Below are 18,890 nucleotides of genomic sequence, written 5' to 3'. Positions count from 1 at the left end.
AAGAGGCAGGTCCACCTTTAGGAGCCCAGGATACAGAGCGAGTCATACATGGGGCTTTGTTACCACCCTACTAACTCTGAACTTGCTTCTCAAAAGAACCCAGGAGCTACCCTCACTGCTTCTTTACAGCCCTCACCCTTCTGAACAATGACACCCAAGCTCCTTTGCATGCCATGAAGGGCGTTCATGCCTAGCCTAGTTCTCAATGCATTTCTCCCTCTATCCTCCACATTAATTCATTCATTAATTCATTCAGTTTATTCCACAAATATTTATTGAGTGTCTACTAAATATTACTATGCACTGTTCTTGGCACTAGAGATACAACAATGAGCAAAACAAGAGTCCTTGCTTTGTGGAGCTTATAGTCTATTGTGGAGAGACAAACACTAATCACAATAAATAAATAAAGTATGTCAGGTGGTGATCAGTGCTTTGTAGGAAAACACAACACATAAAGTAGGATAAGGGGATAGAAAGTGCTGATGAATGGGGCTATTTTAGATATGTTTGTCAGGGAATGCTTCTCTAGGAAGGTGACATTTGAGCCTACTGGAAGTGGGTGGGCAAGTCATCAGATTATCTGGGAAGAAGAATGTTCTAGACAGTGAGACTAGCAAGTACAAAGGCTCTGAAGAGGGGGGATACATGACATGTTTAAGGAACAGCAAGGAGGCCAGTGTGGCTGGAGAACAGTGAGTGATGGGGAAAGTGATAGGAGGCAAGGTCAGAGAGATGATGGGGACAAGACTGTGTAAAGAATTTTGGGCCACAGTGAGGGCTTTGGCTTTTATTCTGAGGGAGCTGGGAGCCATGGGAGAATTTTGAGCAAAGGAGGGACATGATCTGATATGGATTTTAAAAAGAATTTCAGAGACTTCCCTGTGGTTAAGACTCCACACTTCCAATGCAGGAGGCACACGTTCGATCCCTGGTTGGGGAACTAAGATCCCACATGCGATGTGGCACAGCCAAAAAATTAAAAAGTTTTTTAAAAAAAGAATTTCAGAGAAGAACTAGTAATGGTATTAGAACACCAGGCAAAGGAAAAAAAACAGACAACTACTAGAAAAACAAAAAGGTATACAACAGAGGATATGTAATCAGACTGTACTATGTTGTTTGGATGTGAACAATATTTACAATGCCATACTTAGACAAACAGTGATTACTGGCTGAACAAAAATTGTATAACATGTTTAAAGAAATAATAAATGCAACCACAAAGATGAGCAAGCAACAAGAGACTATTAGGGATGACTAGGAAGATTAGAAAGTGAAATATATGAAGTTTGTACAAATGAAAAATACAATTCTTGAAATAAAAAACTCGGTGGACAGATTAAACAGCAGATCAGACAGAGCTGAAGAGAGAATCAATAAGCTGAAAGATATATCTGAAGAAATTGCCTAGAATGAAGTGCAGGAAGACAAGAAGATAGAAAATATCAATGAAATGTTACGAGATATGGAAGATAGAATGAGGTGGTCCAAAATATGACCAACAGAATTCTGAGAAAGAAAATATAGAAAGAATGGAAGAAAGGCAATATTTGAAGAGATAATGGCTGAGAATTTTCCAGAAATTATGAAAAACATGAATCCAGAGGCATAAAGCACATTTCCAAAGTAGAATAATAAAAAAGAAATACATACCTAAACATTGATAGAATGAAACTGCAGAACCCCCTGAATATACCCCTCCCCTCCAAAAAAAAGAGAGAGAAAAGTAGTCAGAATATAAGAAAACAAAAACACCTACAAAAAACAGCAATTAGACTGATAGTGGACTTCTAATATTACCTATAACAATCTACCTTTTAAGAATGAGAATAAATACATTTACATATAACAGAGACTAGGAGAATTTAACACCAACAGATATGTACTAAAAGAGTATCTAAACATCGTAATCATAATGAAGGAAAATGATCCCAGAACGATGTTCTGAGATGCAAGAATGTATGCATTTAAATCCAAACACATACCATCTATATAAATTAATACTAATGATGATATAATAGTGAGGTCAGGGGAAGAAGGAACAAACTAACACACTCAAAAAAATAACATGTGGTCAAGATAGGAATGACTAGAGTTGAAGGTTTCTAAGGTTCCTGCATTCTTCAAGAGGGAGGTTAAAATACTGTTTAACTTTAAACCTTGTAAGTTAAACATGCATGGTAAAATTTCAAGGATAACCACAGAAAGAAAGGAAAAAGAATAGGTAAATTCCAAACAGTAGGGAGGGAAAAAAATGATTAAGAAAGCAAACAAACAAATTTCAAAACTAAAAAGCAGGCAAAAAAAAAGAGAAAAATGAAGCATCAAAAAGGTGGTGGTAGGAAATAGAAATAAAAAAGTATGATGGGGGCTTCCCTGGTGGCGCAGTGGTTGAGTGTCTGCTTGCCGATGCAAGGGACACGGGTTCGTGCCCCGGTCCAGGAAGATCTCACATGCTGCAGAGCGGCTGGGCCCGTAAGCCGTGGCCACTGAGCCTGCGCATCCGGAGCCTGTGCTCTGCAATGGGAGAGGCCACAACAGTGAGAGGCCCGTGTATCGCAAAAAAAAAAGTATGATGGTAGAAACAAGTCCAAATATATCACAATAAGTGTAAACAGACTAAACTTGACCATTAAAAGACAGAGATTATTATATTAGATGTTTTAAAAGGTCCAACTATATGCCATTTCCAAGAGATATGATTAAAGCATAAAGGCATGAAAACGCTGAAAAGTAAAAGGATGGAAAATTATATACCACACAAATCCTAAGGAGAAGAAAAGTTTGTGTTGCTATATTAATGTAAGATAAAATAGACTTCAAGGAAAAAATGCATTATCAGAAATAGAGAGGGTCATTACATGTTTACCAGGAATATATAACAATTCTCATTTTGAATATTCCTAATAAAATACCCTCAAAATAAGTAAAAGAAAAAAAAAGAACTACAAGGAGAAATAGACAAATCCACCATCATAACTGCATATTAACATACCTTATAATTATTGGTATATTACGACCAAAAAATCAGTTTAGATATAGGAAATGTGAACAATACGATTAACAAATTTGATAACAGACTTATGTGGAACTCTGTATTCAACAGTTAGAGAACATACATTCTTATAAATCACATAGGAAACATTAAAAAATATTGATCACCTATTAAGCCATAAAACAAGTCTCAATAAATTTCAGAATTTTTATCACACAGATCACATACTCTGACCATAATGCAATTAAAGATAGAGTTCAATAACATAAACTTTAAAATCTCTAAACATTTAGAAACACACTTCTATATAACTTGCAGGTCAAAGAAGTAACCATGATGGAAATGCTGAAATACTTGGAACTGTACAGTAACGAAATATGACATGGCTGAACTTGTAGAAAAGCAGTAGTTAGAGGGAAAGTTACGTCCTTAAATGTGCAAAGTAGAAAACAAGAAAGACTGAAAATTAATAAGGTTGGTGTCCAATTTAAGAAATTAGAAAAATAACAACAAAATAAATCCAAAAAATGTGGAAGGAAGGAGATCAAAAAAGATAAGAGCAGAAATTAAAGAAATAGAAAACAAAGACAAAATAGAGAGGAGCAACAAAGCCAAAAGTTGGTTCTTTGAAAAGACTAGTAAAATAGACAAACCTCTGGTGAGATTGATCAAGAAAAAAAGTGAGAAGGCACAAATAACCAATATCAGCAATGAAAAAGGAGACATAACTACAGATTGTATACAGCAGAGAATAAAAAAATAAGGAAACTATGCCAATAAACTTGAGAAGGTGGACAAAATGGACCAATTCCTAGAAAACTATAACTTACCAAAACTGACTCAAGAAGAAAAAGAAATGCTGACTAGTCCTCTAACTACTAAAGGAATTGAAGCAGTAGTTAAAACTCTTCCTACCAAAAAACAAACAAAAGAACAAAAAACAACAGGAGGGAGAATTTTCCAGTTGATATGTGGATGACAGGTAGGTGAAGAAATATTAATCCCCTTAGGCCTGGAAGTGTCCACGTAGGCCTTAAGGCAGTGGAGACCCTAGGCAGGCCACTTCTCTCTATGGGCAGCCTCCTGTGGAGATCCTTAGAGGGTGGCCCTTAGTGAAATGGGGTCTGACAAATCCCTCTGCAGTCCCTGCAGGTGGTGAACACGAATGAGTAACATCCAGCACTCAGTTACTGCTCTGTGGTAAATGTGCTAAGCAGGGCCGAAGAGGAGCTCTAAGACTTGGACAGCCTCTTCAGTAGCCAGCTTCTGTAGTCTTCTGCTCACTGAGGACAAGGGGCCTGCGGAGCTGCTGGAGGAGTCTGTGTTCCAGTTGCCAAGAAACACCACACGACCCAAGTTGTGACTGGATGGGGTAGGGTTGGGTGCAGGGAGGCCAAGCAGGGACTTTTGGAGAGTGTAGCTCCAGGTAGAAGCCCTGAAACTCTGTCTTCGCGAATATCAGATACTTCTATCCATTTGCAGCTGATGAGCCCTTTTAATGGTGTCCAAGCTAGCTGCAGGGTGATGGTTCTAACAATGATGCATGTTCTGCAAATAAGAGCTTTATCATTATTTTGAAATAGTTAATATGAAAGAGTTCAATTGGATTTGAAATCTAATCATATTATCACAAGATATTTTTAACAATATATTTGTCAGTGAAATAAAAAGAAAAGCTGTTCGATATAACTTCACTTTTTAAACATTTTTGAACAATTTAAAAGTTGGTTTGAAATACTTTATCACCTAATTGTACAAAGAAAGATTTGTATTGATGGTGACCATTAAGAATTTGAAGAATACATCATTAAAAAGTCTTGATCAGGATTTTTCTGTAGCCATTTTAAGCGTAAAACCTGATATAAAATAAACATGTTATGGAAGCAGATTTCAAGTTTCTCATTCAAAATTTTGAAAATATTTTATTTAGAAGTTTAATATTCACTTAATATTAAAAAGAAAAGACCAAGGTGGTTTTACAGGCGAATTCTACCAAACAGATCATTCCAAAGTCATATAGCATCTTCCAGAATACTGTAAATGAGGAAACACTGACTCATTCTATGATACCAGCAAAACCTGATGCCAAAAGCAAATAAGGATAGCATGAGAAAGGAAAATTAAAGACCAATTTATGGACACAGATACAGAAATCCTAAACAAAATATTAGCAAACTGAATCTAGTATTATAGAAAAAGGAAAAGATCATGACCAAGTTATGTTTATACCAGAAATGCAAAGGTAGTCTAACATAAGGAAAATCTATAAATGTCATTTACCACATCATCAGATTATTGGAGGGAAAAAAACATAATCATCCTAAGAAACAGAAAATGTATCTGATAAAAAATTCAACAACCCTTTCATGATTTAAAAACAATAACAAAAACTTCTTAGCATGGAGGAACAGGATGGAACTTGCTTAATCTGGTAAAACCTGTAGGAATCTACAGCAAATATCGTTCTTACTAGAGAAAAGTTAGTGGTGTTTCCTCTAAAATATCCAACAAGACAAGGATGCCCACTGCATCTTTTCTATTCATCACTGTACTGGAGGCCCTGGCCATCTCAGTAAGACAAGAAAAATAAATTAAAAGCATAAAGATTGGAAAGGAAAAAACAAAACTCTCATTATTAATAGCTGATATGATTGTCAACATAGAAAACACAAAAGAATATGTAGACAACTTAAAAGGAAGCAGGGTTTCTTGAGAAATGGTCGATTCTGGGGTTGGGACTGGGGCAGGAAGATAAAAGATGAGTAGGGAGTATCTTGTAGTGCTGACAAGTAAGGAAGTACTTAAAAACAAAAGGATGGGCCCATGTCAACGGGACACAGAAGCCAACCTAAAAGAAACCCCGGTGACCAAAGCTGGAACAATTTGAGCCACAAGACAAATAACAGTATTGGATTTATATCTCAAATTATTAAACAAATATGGCATGAGTTCATACTGATATAAACAAGTAACTGAATAAATAAGTAAGTAAATAAAGGAGAAGAAACAAATCTTTTTTACAGAAGAATTCCAAATAATATATGTAATTACATCCCCTTCCAGAGGTGAAGCTTAATTCCTTCCCTTCTTGAGGGTGGGCTAGATTCTTTCAAAGAACAGAGAATGAAAAGGGAAAAAAAATACCAACTTTACAGTGGAGAAACCTGGCAAACACTACCTTAACTAAGTGGTAAAGGTCAACATCACCAGGGATGTCATAGGGATTTCACATACCCCTGATATGATGTGATGAAAAGGGCACTTCAACTCTGTGGTATTCTTTCCAAGAACAACCCCAGTCTAATTATGAGGAAAACTTCAGACAAATCCAAATTGAGGGACATTCTATAGTACATCTCAAAACTGTTAAGCTTATAAAAAACAAGGACACTAAGAAAATGTCATAGACCACAGGACACTAAAGAGACATGACAACTTAAATGCAATGTGGTATTCGGAATTGGCTCCTAGAACAGAAAAAGGACATTAGTGGGAAAACTGATACATCTATATAAAGTCTGAAGTTTAGTTAATAGTAATATACCAATGTTGTTTTCTTAGTTTTGACAAAAATATCACAGTGAAGAGTACACAGGAACTCTCCATACTGTCTCTATTTACTTTTCTATAACTAAAATTATTCTAAAATTAAAAGTTTGCTTAAAGGTAATGAAAGTTTATAAAGCAAGGTGAATGGCTATAATAACAATATAAAAAATTAACTTCATTTCTATATACCTGCAAAAGAGATAAAATACATTAAATAACAAGATCTCATTCATAATAGCAGTAAAAGCCATAAATACCAAGGAAAAAAATCTAACACAAGATATGCAAGACCTTATACAGAAAATTATAAAGTTCTACCAAAAGACATTCAATAATTTATTTAAAATGAAAGGATACATCATGTTTATAGCTAGGAAGACTCAACATCATAAACATATCAATTCTCTTCAAACTGATCTACAGATTTATTCCAATTCCAATATTTTTGTAGAACACGACAAGCTTATTCTGAAATGTGCTTGAAATAACAAAGGGCCAAGAATATATGATACTCCTGAAGAAAAATATGATGGGAAGATTTTGCTCTATCAAATATCAAGATTCTTTACGAAGCTAAAGTAATTAAAGGTAGTGTGGTACTGATTCAGGGGCAAAAAGTTGGCCAGTAGCAGAGATCCCAGAAACAGACCTACACAGATGTGAAACTTTGATGTATGATAGAAGTGGCACTTCAGATCATTAGGTTATCTGTGGGGAAAATAACACAACTGGGTTCCTATCTCATAATTTACACTACACAAAAATCAATTCCAGTTAGATTAAGGACTTAAAAGTTAAAGGTAAACCTTTAAACTTTTATTAGAAGAAAATAAAGAATATCTTCATGACCATAGGTTAGGGAAGACAACACACAAAAAGTGCTGGCTACAGAGAAAAAACTGAATTGTTCAACTCATTTAAAATTAGGAATTTCTGCTCATGCAAAGACACTATAAAGAAAAAAAAGGCCACAAACTGAGAGAAGATATTCACATATAACTGACAAATGATGAGTATGCAAATAATTAAATAACTTCTGTAAATCAATAAAAATTATAAAAATATCAATTTTTAAAATGGACAAAAGATATTAACAGTCATTGCACAGAAGAAGAAACATGTGCGGCCAATAAACATGAAAAGATGCTCAATTATATTAGTAATTTGAAAAATGCTAATTAAGTCCACAAAGACTCACTATAATGACAAAAAATTAAAAGTGGCACAATATCAAGTATTAATAAGGTGTATATGAATCAATGGGACCTCTTACAAATTGCTGAAAGGTGTGTAAATTGGTACCAAGAGTTTAAAATACATTTTGGCATAATCCTGTCAAGCTAAATGTTTACATGTCTTATTAACCAGCAATTCCATACATAGGTATATACCTTAGAAAAATGGGTGTCCATGTGTACAAGGAGACGTGTACAAGAATGTTCATAATAGCACTTTTTATAAGAGCAAAAAGCTAGATATGACCCAAATGTCCCTCAACAGGTAGATGGATGAATAATTTAAGGTCACCCAATGAAATATCATATGGCATTGAGAATGAACAAGCTACAGCTACATGCAAAACAGGTGAATCTTGGAAACACGATGATGAATGAAAAAAGTAAGTCACAGAAGACCACATACAGTATGATACTATTTTCTTCAGAGCTCACAACCAAGCCAAAACCACAATGTATTGGTTAAGCATCTCCACAAATATGAAAAAAAATCAAAAAGAGCAAGGGAATGTTAAACAAACACAAGACTTAGGAGAGTGGTAATTTCTGGCAGGAGGGGTGGGAAATGGGACTGAAAATGACACAGGGATAGATGCTATCATTAATGCTGTTCTTGGGCGGGGTTGAAGTTCCTGGGTTTTCATTATCTCTATAACTTATGTACATAATGTATATATTCTTTTATTATATGTGTAAGATATTTTATATGAACAAACAGGGAATGGGAGAAGAGTAGGAAGAAGTGAAGAATGACAACTCTTTTGAAGAGTTTTGTTGTTAGAGGAATAGAGAAATAAAGCCATATTTGCAAGGGGATGTGGGATGAAGAGAGTTTTACATTTTTTAAAGATGGGAGCAACAGGAGATCAATGGAATGGCAGAGTGAGGACTTTGGTGAGCCAGCTATCCCTCTAAGACAATGAAAATAAGGGCAAACAAACTAAAATCAATCAGTTCAAAACTCTGGCAATTAACAAAGGCATAGAATGAAGTGAAAATCATTGATCCAAGAGAAACGACTGAATCTTGGCAAGACAGCAGGTTCTGTGCCTTTTTTGTGTGTGACATTTTAACTTGTGGCTATTCCCATCCTCCCTCCCTCTCCAGCTTAGTGGTTCAGTAGCCAAAAGCTAAATAAATTCCAGAAAACAGAGAGATGCCTTGGTCAGGAATTTAAAAGGAAATCCTGGAGAATGAGACAACTATAGAGAACTCTGAAAAGTTCTGACATATTCCTGGGAATCTAAAGGGCTGTGCACAAGAAAGAGCTGGAAAAGGAGAGGGCCCAAGTCATTACTTATGGCTGACTGTGAGGCCCTGTGCAAGCAGAAAGTGAGAACTCAGGCTGGCCTATAATCTGGCTGAAGTTTGAAGGCATGCTTTCTCACACAGATCCCCTTGGCAGAGGGTAGAAGACATATAGACAAGGTATTTAAGGACATCTGACCAGTCACTGGCTGACCACCAAATTATACTTACCAGGTGTGACCCCTAGGAATCCAGGCTTAAAAATAAAAACAAGATCTTTTAAAAAAAAAAAGTTAGCAGAGAACTCAGAGGCCACATAATGCAGGGAATATAGAATCCACAGAATTTGTCAAGAAAAGTTGCCAAACAAATAAATGGCAACAAGAACAATAACAACAACCACACACACACACACACACACACACACACACACACACACACACACCAGAACAAACCTTGAGGGTGGAAGAGTCTGATACTAGAGTTGTTAGAGTAGAATATCTAAAATGTCCAATTTTTTTTTTTTTTTTTTTGTGGTACGCGGGCCTCTCACTGTTGTGGCCTCTCCCGTTGTGGAGCACAGGCTCCGGACGCGCAGGCTCAGCGGCCATGGCTCACGGGCCTAGCTGCTCCGCGGCATGTAGGATCTTCCAGGATCAGGGCACGAACCCGTGTCCCCTGCATCGGCAGGCGGACTCTCAACCACTGCGCCACCAGGGAAGCCCTAAAATGCCCAATTTTTAACAAGAAATTATAAGACATACAAAGAAACAGTAAAGTATGTTACATATACAGGGGAAAAAGCAGCCAAAAGAACATGTCCCTGAAGGGGCCAATGTTTGGGACTTAGTAGACAAAGACTTTATACTAGCTATTATAAATATTTTTGAAGAACTAAAGGAAACAATATCTAAAGAACTGAAAGAAAGTGTGAGAACAATGTCTCATCAAATAGAGAATATCAATAAAGAGATAGAAATCATTTAAAAAATCAAATAGAAAATCTGGAGTTGAAAGTTATAATAACAGAAATAAAAATTTCACTTAGAGGGGCTCACCACCATATTTGAGCTGGCAGAAGAGAGAAAAGGTAAATTTGATGATAGGTCAAATAGAGATTATCCATTTCTTAAAAGCAGAAAGAAGAAAGAATGAAAAAAAAAAAGAAACAGTCTCAAACACCTGTGGGACACCATCAAATGTACCAACATATACATAATGGGAATCTTGGAAGGACAAGAGGATGAGAAAGGGGCCAAAACATCACAAATTTGATGAAAGATATTAATCTATAGATTTAAGAAGCTCAAGTAGAATAAACTGATCAAAGTTAAAGACAAGAAAATCTTGAATGTAGCAAGAGAAAGATGACTTATTGAATATAAGGGATACTCAATAAGATTAACAGCTGATTTATCATCAAAAACCATGGGGGCCAGAAGACAGTGTAATGATATCTTCAAAATGTTGAAAGAAAGAGATGGAGACTTCTTTATCCAGCTAAACTGTTCTTCAAACATAAAAGAAAAGTTAAGATAAACAAAAACTGAAAGAATTTGTTGCTAGTAGACCTATCCTACAAGAAATACTAATTTCAGGCTGAAGTTAAAGGACACTAAATGGTAACTTGAAGGTAACTACACAGGTATTATAAGAGAAAGTACTTTTGTTTGTAATACTTTTATTCTCCTATCTGTTTTAAAAGATAACTACATAAAGCAATAATAATAAAACTGCGTTGGCAGGCTTATAATGTATAAAGAGGTAATTTGTATGATAATAATACTATGAAGGAAAGGAGAGGGAACAGAGATATATTAGAGCAAAGTTTTTATATACTATTGAAATTAAGTTAGAATTAACCCAAAGTGGATTTTCTCAAGTTAAGATGTTAGTTGTAATCCCCAGGGCAACCACTAAGAACTTAACTCAAAAATATATAGTTAACAAGGAAATTAAAAAGTTATACTAGAAAATATCTACTTGATACATAAGAAGAGAGGAATCGAAGAACAAAGAAACAGATAAGACATACACAAAGCAAGTATCAATCCTTCACAAACTCTTCCAAAAAATATAGGAGGAAACACTTCCCAATTCATTTTATACAACCTGTATTATCCTGATACCAAAATCAAAGACATCACAAGAAAACTACAGACCAATATCCTTTATGAATATAGATGTAAAAATCCTCAACAAAATACTAGCAAACCAAGTCCAGCAACATATATAAAGTATTATATAACATGACCAACTAGGATTTATTTCAGGAACGCAAAGTTAGTTTACTACCTGAAAATTCATCAATGTAATATACCATATTAATAGAACAAACATAAACTCCACATGATCACCTCAGTAGATGCAGACAAAGCATTTGACAAAATCCAACACCCATTCATAGCAAAAACACTCAGAGAACTAGGAGTAGAAGGGAACTTCCTCAATTTGATAAAGGGTATCTATGTAAAACCCACAGCTAACAACATGCTTAATGGAGAAAGACTCAATACTTTCCCCCTAAGATCAGGAACAAGACAAGGATGTCTGCGCTCATTACTTCTAGTCAATACTGTAGGTCTAGCCAGGATAACTGGTCAAGAAAAATAAATACAAGGCATCCAAATTGGAAAATAAAAGTAAAACTATCTCTATTTGTAGATGACACGATTTTATACATAGAAAATCCTAAGGAAACCACTAAAAACTATTTGAACTAATAAACAAGTTCAGAAATGTGACAGGACAGAAATCAATAAACAGAAATCAACTGTATTTCTACACACTAGCACTTAACAATCAGCAAGTGAAAGTAAGAAAACAACTCCATTTATAATAGTAGCAAAAAGAATAAAATACCTAGGAATAAATTTAACAAAATAAGTGCAAGACTTGTACGCTGAAAACTACAAAACACTTCTGAAAGAAAGAAGATCTAAATGGAAAGATTTCCCATGATCATGGATCAGATGACTTAATATTGTTAAATGGCAATACTTCCCAAATTGATATATAGATTCAACACAATCCCTATAAAAATTTCAGCTGATTTTCTGCAGAAATTGACAAGATGATCCTAAAACTCATATGGAAATGAAAAGGACTTAGAACAGTCAAAAAAAATCTTGAAAAAGAATTACAAAGTTGGAGGAATCCCATTTCCTGATTTCAAAATTTACTACACAGTTAATTTAATCAAGACAGTGTGGTCTGGCATAGTGACAAACATATCAATTAGTGGAATAGAATTGAGAGTCCAAAAATTAACTGTTACATTTATGATTTATGGTCAACTGATTTTTCACAAGGTTGTCAAGACAATTCAATGAGGGAAAGAATACTCTTTTCAACAAAAGGTGCTGGAACAACTAGATATCTACAAGTAGAAGAATGAAATTTGGACTCCCTACCTCACAGCATGTACAAAAATTAACTCAAAATGGATTACTGGCCTAAATTTAAGAGCTAAAACCATGCAATTCCTGGAAGAAAAAGGAATAAATCTTTGTGACCTTGGTTTATGGAGTGGTTTCTTGGATACGACACAAAAAGCTCAAATGATAAAAGAAAAACACACATAAATTGAACTTCATCAAAATTAAAAACTTTTGTGCATCAAAGGACACCACGAGGAAAGTGAAAGAACAGGGACTTCCCTGGTGGTCCAGTGGTTAAAACTTCGTCTTCCAATGCAGGGAGTGTGGGTTAGATCCCTGGTCGGGGAGCTAAGATCCCACGTGCCTCGTGGCCAAAAAACCAAATAAATAAATAAATAAAACAGAAGCAATATTGTAACACATTCAATAAAGACTTTAAAAATGGTTCACATCAAAAAAAAAACTTTAAAAAAGTGAAAAAATAACCCACAGAATGGAAGGAAAGATGTACAATTCATATATCTGCTAAGAGACTTGTATCTAAAATATATAAAGAATCCTTACAATCTAACAATAAAAAGACAAATAATCTAATTTTAAAAGGGCTAAGGATTTTAATAGACATTTCTCCAAAAAAGATATACAAATAGCCAATAAACACATGAAAAGATGTTCAACATCATTAATTATTAGGGAAATGCAAATAAAAACCACAATGAGACACCACTTCATACCCATTAGGATGGCTATAATAAAAAAGACAGGGCTTCCCTGGTGGCGCAGTGGTTGAGAGTCCGCCTGCCAATGCAGGGGACACGGGTTCATGCCCTGGTCCGGGAAGATCCCACGTGCCGTGGAGCGGCTGGGCCCGTGAGCCATGGCCGCTGAGCCTGCGCATCCGGAGCCTGTGCTCCGCAACGGGAGAGGCCACAACAGTGAGAGGCCCGCGTACCGCAAAAAAAAAAAAAAAAAAAAAAAAAAAGACAGACAATAAGAAGTGTTGGTGAGGATATGGAGAAATTGAAACCCTCAAACATTGCTGGTGTGAATGTAAAATGGTGCAGCCACTTTTGCAAACGGTTTGGTAGTTCCTCAAAAAGTTAAACGTAGAGTTGCCATATGACCAAGCAATCCCACTCCTAGGTATCTACCCAAGAGAAAAGAAAACATACATTCACACAAAAACTTGTACACAAATGTCCTGAGCAACATTATTTAAAATAGCCAAATGTGAAAACAACTGGAATATCTATCAACTGACTAATGAATAAACAAAATGTAGTATATTCACACAATGGAATATTATTTGGCAATAAAAGCAAATGTCACATGCAACAACATGGGTGGACCTCAAAACCAGTATGCTAAGTGGAAGAAGCCACTCATAAAGGCCAATATATTGTATGATCCAATTTATATGAGATGTCTAGACCAGACAAATCAATAGAGACAGAAAGTGCATTAGTGGCTGCCTACAGTTGTGGGGAGGGGAGTCATGGGGAGTAACTGCTAATGAGTATGAAGCTTCTCTTAGGGGGGAATAAAAATGTTCTAAAATTGATTGTGGTGAGGGCTGCACAACACTGTGAATATACTAAAGACCACTGAATAGTACCCTTTTTTTTTTTTTTTTTTTTTTTTTTTTTTTTGCGGTACGCGGGCCTCTCACCGTTGTGGCCTCTCCCGTTGCGGAGCACAGGCTCCGGACGCTCAGGCTCAGCGGCCATGGCTCACGGGCCCAGCCGCTCCGCGGCATGTGGGATCCTCCCGGACCAGGGCACGAACCCGTGTCCCCTGCATTGGCAGGCGGACTCTCAACCACTGTACCACCAGGGAAGCCCGAATAGTACCCTTTTAAAGGGTGAATTTTATGGTGTGTGAAATATATCTCAATAAAGCTGTAACAAAAAGATGGAAGCAATAACAGGATGTCTGTGTGCTAATGGGAATGAATTTGTAGAGAGGGGGAAATTGAGGTAGGAGAGAGAGGGGGATATTGCTGAAGCAATGTACTCAAGTAGGTAAGAGGATGGGATCTAGTGCCAAAGTGGAAGGACAGGATTTTGATGACAGCAGGGACAGTTTTTCCATAATAACAGAAAAGAAGGCAGAGTATATGAGTACAGATGCTGCTTGGTGGTTGGATGTGGTAGTGGGAATCAGTGGAGGTTTTCTTTTGATGGTTTAAAATTTTCAGTCAAGTATGCAGCCTGAGCCTAGGATGGGAGAGGAGGTGTTGGAGATTTGAGGAGAGAGAAGGTATGAAATAGTTATCTAGAAGGATAGGACAGTGAATGGCCTAAGAAAGTACAGTGGAGCTGGCAGAGGTGGATTTAAGCAGGGCTGGGGTTTTGCCTGATAAGTATGCTAAAGTGACAGAGGGCAAGGGAAGTGAGGATGTATGCAAGGGAATGATTATTACGATGGACCACGGAATCTAAGCTGATTGAAGGAAGGACATGGGAACATGGAGGAAGTAGAGGGTAGTGAAAACGTTCAGTTCCAGTGGCATTGAAGGACTGTTGGAATTGGGGTGCTATAGGGAGTGAGCTAGAAGGATAAGTACTGGTTGAAGAGCAGGATGCCTGAAACTGAGATTATGGAGGAGATGCAGTCACAGATACTGATAAGAAGGGTAAGACTATCAGGGTGCGTGGCTGAGGTGGGGCTGAAAGGCAAGAGCACTGTAGAAGAGCAGACAGAACTGAGAGACAAGACCACTGGAAGGGTCATCTACGAGGATATTAAAATCACCAAGAAGTAGGACTGGAGTAGTGTTATAGAGTGACAGTGAGCTAGTAGCTAAATCCTTCTAGGAATGAGGCGTGACCGGGGCAGGTATGTGTGTATGTCTGTACCTGACTATAACACACAGGTAGGTGATAGTATAGTCTGATGAGTTGAGATTTAAAACAAAGTGGTTGATATTTATATAATCTTAATGTACCTCTCTACAAATTACTTATTAATTACAAAGGAAAAAGAGTAACTACAATGGAGAAACCTGGAGACACTAACTTAAACAAATAGTCAATGTGAACAAAACCAGTATTGGGATAAACTGACATCATGTGCCTCCTGATATAAAGCACTGAAGACACATCTCTTCTGTGGTATTCTTGCCAAAATTACATAACTTAACTGTAATCACAAGGAAACATCAGACAAACCCAAGTTCTATAAAATAGCTGGCCAGGACTCTTCAAAAGTATCAAAGTCATGAAAGACAAAGAAAGACTAAAGAACTGTCCCAGATTAAAAGTGCCTAAGGAGATATGACAACTAAACACAATGTGGGATCCTGAATTAGATCCTAGAATAGAAAAATTATATTAGTGGAAAAACTGATGAAATTCAAATAGGTTCTGTACTTTCATTAAGAGTATTGTGCCAATACTAATTTCCTAATTTTGATAATTGAACTGTACTTGTATAATTTCTTAACATTTGGGGAATGTAAGTGAAGGATATATGGGAATTCTTTGTACTATCTTTATAACTTTTTAAAAGTCTGAAATTATTAAAAATAAAAAATTTTAATTCTAAAAAACCAGAGCGTTTAAGGAGGAGGGAGAGAAAATGTCTGGGAAGGACATATAGAGTGAGGACACCTACCCCCATGTCCTGGCCTCCTGGCAGGAGGGGTATGAGGAGGCTGCTGGGGGAGCAGAGTGCTCAGGGTAAAGCCAGATTTCTATTCAAGCAGTGGTTCTCAGTGGGGGATTGAATAGACAGTCAAGGGGTGTTTCGGAGACATTTTTGACTGTCAAAATAATTGGAGATTATAGTGACATTTAGTGGGCATTGACCAGGGATGCTCAGCATTCTGCAGTGCACAAGACAGCTCCACACAGCAAAGAATCGTACTGCATCCCATATGACTTTAGAATGTTCCACCAGACAATCATGTAGGTGAAAAACGTGTTCATTCATTCATTCAACAAACATTTATTGAGAGAGCCTACTGTGTCCAAGCACTGTTTTAGGTAATAGGGATACATCAAGGCACAAAAAAGACAACCATCTCTGCCCTTCTGGAGTTTACAATCTAGTGGGAGAGTCAAACAATAAACAACAAACATAATAAAGATATGTAAGAGGGTGAGGAGCACTATGGAAAAAACAGATAAGGGTATGTGCTAGGGGATAGTTGCAATTTTAAACAGGATGGTCGGGGTAGGCCTCTTTGAGAAAGTGACATCTGAGTAGAGACCTGAAGGAGGTGAGGGCGTGAGCTTTGTGGATATTGGTGGGGGGCAAGCATTCTAGGTACAAGGGATGGCCTAGTACAAGCCCCTGAGGTGGATGTGTGCCTAATATGTTCAAGTAGCCTAGAGGAGGTCAGGATGGGTGAAATAGAGGGAACAAATGGGGACAGTGGTAGGAGATGAGGTCAGAGAGGTTATGGGAGCCAGATCATGGATTTTAATATATAATGACTTTTACAGTAATTCAACAACCATATAAACTGAGGGAAGATTGCACTTTGTTTTGTTTAGAACCTTATGAAGAATTGTTCATCATCTAGGAAAATTGCATCACCCTATCCATGGTTTCTGAGTCACAGTGTAGCTGTCACACTCCCAGGTACAAGCATCGTATGTGCAAGACCATTTCATTATGTCTTCTAGTGGAATTATATCCCAGCCTTTACATATTGAAATACATATTGTTTTATTATAAATTATTTTCCCTTTACTTCTCCCTTATATTGAATTAGACATTTTATTGGTTTGGGGGGGAATTATGTGTGTAGACAGATTCTATTATCTATGCACTTCAATTCAGAACAGTGAAAGAGATGTTTCAAAACATACATCATAAAAATGGAGTGTTGTGTTCAAAAGGTATGAGAACCACTAAGGCATGGCAAGAAAACAATGGGACTATTCAGAAATCAGGGAGAGAATGAAGAGGATTTTGCTGATGACTGAAGGTGAGTTACAGAGGCCTGGTCAATTCCAGGGCTGTATGGGAATGTAACTAGGAGACCCCTGGTCTCTGATCTTCTTGTGGAGACTAACACGATACAGGATAAGGGCCTGATCTACTTTTTCATCTAAGCTGCTCCCCACCCTGGGGGGGGTGTCTCACCTGTTTAACACAGTAGGGTGGGGAACAAAGAGGGTTGTCTCCTCAATGAGGCCAGAAGCAGCCTAAGGCCAGCTCCATTTGTTTACCCCCAGAACAGACAAGAACCCCAGACTAAGCTCATAGGCACTCTCAGGCCAAGCTCATTGCTATAAACAATGCACCTCTAACCTGTTTAGGGATGGGAAAGAGGCAGAAAAAGGAAAAGCAATAACAGAGAAAGACAGAAGCATTCAGAAAGAAGAACCAGTTGGGGTGGGGGTAGGGTCAGAGACAGACAGGGAGAAAATAAAGCCAAAGGCCAAGAGAGACTATATTCTTTTCAATTATAACTGTCATTATTTATTGAAACTTTTCAAGGGGCCCGGCACTGGGCAAAGTGATGCACTATATTGTCTCAGGCGGAGATTATTAGACTCCCATTTGACAGATGGGGAAACTGAGGCCCAGCTGGGTGAGGCTCAAGGTCTTACGGCTAGTTTTAACTGGTTGGGTCAGGATTCAGCGTTATAGGTCTGGGCGGTCTACTATATCTCAGAGAGGGAGCCAGACAGAAAGATAGAGACAAACAGACAGAAAGATGGAGATAGAGACAGAGGAAGGGGGAACGGGGTGGGCAGAGAGTGAGAGACAGACGGGGACTTACAGACACGCAAGCAGACAATCACGTGAGCTGCAGACCTGCACAGTACACCGTTTCCCAAGAGACAGGAATTGGGGGAGCGCGGAGGGTGGGCATGGGCGGTGGGCTCCGCAGGGTACTCACCTGGCTGTCGTCTGGGGGCCGCAGGAGCACTCGCCCTCCCCTTGCTACCCGCACGATACTCCGCAGCCCGCTGACCTAGGGTTGAGAGGCCGCCCAGGTAAAAGCTCGCTCAGGTCCCACCCCTCACGCGCTCCGGCCCGGCATCTTTCCCACCGCGTCCTCCACCCCCCGTCTTTACAGCGTCTCACCGGGAACCTCGGGCCGTCGGTGCAGCCGCTGCCTTGCGCGAGTAGATTCCAGGGACCGGCAGCTGGATCTCGCGAATGCACTGGACGCGTCCCTCCCGCTTGCTGGAGCGCTAGCGGGGTCGCAGGCCGCCACCGCTACCGACGGCCCCAGACTCCCATTGGAGGAGTGCCCTCCTGTCTTCCCTGGGATTGGCTGGAGATGGACACACTTTATTTTTACCCCCCAAGCCAGGATCCAGGCCGAAGAAAACCCGCCCCTTTGGGGGTCTTTGATTGGTTTATAAGCCAAGCCCACCCTCTAATAGGATTGGCCAGGAGGAGGATCTTCATCGCTTTTTGCCAGTCCATTCGACAGGTCTTCGGGCGGTTAGTTGGGAGCACGCAGGCGCGAACCCCAAAGTGAGGCCTGGCGCGAGTCACAAGACAATCGGAGGC

General features: G+C 38.2%; 1 long non-coding RNA gene across 1 annotated transcript; it reads right to left on the bottom strand.

Moving 5' to 3' along the window:
- Window positions 1-256: 256 nt before the first annotated feature.
- On the bottom strand, window positions 257-18,646 carry LOC116748124. Its single transcript, XR_004348169.1, has 3 exons — window positions 18,456-18,646; window positions 18,268-18,342; window positions 257-4,546 (listed from the first exon to the last, which is right to left on the bottom strand). It is a non-coding gene; the product is annotated as an uncharacterized LOC116748124 (long non-coding RNA).
- Between the last annotated feature and the right edge of the window lie 244 nt (window positions 18,647-18,890).

Source organism: Phocoena sinus, chromosome X (assembly GCF_008692025.1).
Source record: "Phocoena sinus isolate mPhoSin1 chromosome X, mPhoSin1.pri, whole genome shotgun sequence".
Classification (NCBI taxonomy): domain Eukaryota; kingdom Metazoa; phylum Chordata; class Mammalia; order Artiodactyla; family Phocoenidae; genus Phocoena; species Phocoena sinus.
This window is presented reverse-complemented; position numbering and strand designations above follow the sequence as displayed.